Raw genomic sequence first — 2,500 nt, 5'->3', positions numbered from 1 at the left:
CACACACACACACACACACACACACACACACACACACACACACACACACACACACACACACACACACACACACAACCTAGAAAGTTTACACTTGATGAAGGTCACGTGCGAATTACCAAATGCTCACATGCTAATTCTTGGTACACAGCTGGCACCTACACCATTATGTCCATAATTAGTCATTCGATATATTTCTCGTTCACAGTTGCATATTTATATTTCAAAACATTTTGGGCGATGAAAACAAAGGTCTTTGGTATTCTCACATGCTTAAGTTTCTGTGTTTACGCTTAGAATACGATGAAATTATATCAAAGCCATAGAGGATGCCTTAAGTTTCCGTGTTTATGCTTAGATTACGATGCAATATCAAAGCCTTGGAGGGTGCCTATCTATTATACCAAAGGCTTCTTTCCCCTTATAAGGGGGGTAGCCAGTCAAGGCGTGCATCCACGTCCACCACCCTTCTGTTTCCTTCTCATTTTCGCTCCTCGTGGATGAAGATTGATTCCAGCCTTCCGCCCGCCCATCTTAATGGGCGACCTTCCCTCCCTCATCGTTCCCTTAAGCGGAAAATAAAGAAGACAGGGAGAAATCCCCCCTCGGGCTGAGTCAAATACAGTGAGTCCTCCTTATGCAGTAATTCTTTATCCGATAAATTCACATACACATACCAAGGCTTTTTCCCCTTACAAGGGAGGTAGCCAAAAAGAAAAAGGCTACCTCCCTTGTAAGGATGAAAAAGCGTTGGTATATGTATGTATGTAAATCTACCGGATAAAGAATTACTGTATACGGAGGACTCACTGTATCATCCATGCACAACCATCCTCCACTCGCCCCTATCCCCTGCCTTCTCCCTTCCATGCTCAACAGGCATTCCCCTTTTGCTCAGAGCCTCTTTCACCCCATCCACCCATCTCATCCTTCGTCGTCCCTTCAAGTTCACTCCATCCACCCTTGCTTTCCACACCACTTGTTATTTTTCTTCACTCATTCTGTCCGTGTGGCCAAACCATAACAATAATTTCCATCCTGCTAGCTCACTCTCCAACCCCCACCCTCCTCCTCTCCTCTTCAATTTTCAATGTAACCTTGTAACCCCTACCTTATAACACCCACTAGGGGTGTGCAATAATTTATTGTACAGTTCACACTCCATCCTATGTTCAGTAATCATACTCCTTGCCATATAATAGCAACAATAATTATGCCAATATGACAATGATTATACTAATAAAAAAATAACAGTAATAACAATAACAATAATAATAACATACATGCATATACAAAAGGCTTTTGCCCCTTACAAGGGAGGTAGCAAAAAAAAAAAAAAAAAAAAAAAAAATCCCCTCCCACCCATTTCATCCCCACATACTCCACTCCCACTCACCCCCTCCCTTCCTCCGATCTTGGCTCCTCCTGGATGATGGGTCATCCCTGAATTTCGACCAAGTGTGGTGTAACAAATACCCCCCAAAATAATATATATATATATATATATATATATATATATATATATATATATATATATATATATTTGTGTGTGTGTGTGTGTGTGTGTGTGTGTGTGTGTGTGTGTGTGTGTGTGTGTGTGTGTGTGTGTGTGTGTGTGTGTACTCTACCTTTATATTGTATGTTTTGATGGTAAATATTTCCTTGAAACTCTCATCGTACTGGATCACCGCGCCACTGGGAATCTTCATGACGCACAAACGAGCAAACAAGCGAGCAGGAGCAGCAGCACCTCCACAAATCTCCAAATCAGTTTCTGCCACTAACGTTCGCGCGGCTGAACGCCGTGCACGAGACCCTGGACAAGCCCAAAGTTGTGCGCGTTGTTCACCATCCCACCGTCACAGTCGTCACTGGCAGCCACCTGTTCCACTGAGCAAAATCCCAGCCACCTCTCCTCCTCCTCCCCCTCCCCTTCCACCCCCGCATCCTCTCGCGAACAGCGGTGGGGGTGGGGGTGGGGGAGCTTCACTCGGATATACACCTGCTTCTTCGGTGATTCATCTGTTTTGCCACTTTCTCCATCCAGCGACATTTGGCAGCTACGCCACATCTCTCATTAAGGGAAAACTGCACGTTTGTTTGGATTACACAGACACGCCCTAAACTAATTCGAGTTAAGGCTAAATGCATGACAAGACTAATACGTCGCCATCGGGATTAGAAATCCTCAATGGCGGGAAATGCTAATTATCCCCCCTTCAATGCGATTAATGATCGACTACACTTGTTCTGGCTGTCGCCAGGTGACTTTATTCAGTCGACGGAAACCACTCCACCAACCACATAGGGAGAGGGTTAATAAATTAGCAGTATAGATATGCACCCAGGGCAAAGAAAACGACGCGCTCGTGTGCTACTAAGCGATTCTTGGCGTGAGCTCATCTTTTCGAATTATAATACATTCCTAAGAAAATTAAACAGATGTGAAAAAAATAAATAACGAAATATGTACAAAACATATGGAACAAAACAAATACCATTT

General features: G+C 43.7%; 1 protein-coding gene across 1 annotated transcript in view; it reads right to left on the bottom strand.

The window, feature by feature from the left end:
• LOC143039888 (uncharacterized) overlaps window positions 1-2,500 on the bottom strand; it is a gene marked incomplete at its 3' end in the record, with an annotated part of 141,577 nt that overhangs the window by 76,250 nt on the left and 62,827 nt on the right.

The sequence above is a fragment of the Oratosquilla oratoria genome, chromosome 27 (genome assembly GCF_046742065.1).
Source record: "Oratosquilla oratoria isolate Oo_2021 chromosome 27, ASM4674206v1, whole genome shotgun sequence".
Classification (NCBI taxonomy): Eukaryota; Metazoa; Arthropoda; class Malacostraca; order Stomatopoda; family Squillidae; genus Oratosquilla; species Oratosquilla oratoria.
This window is presented reverse-complemented; position numbering and strand designations above follow the sequence as displayed.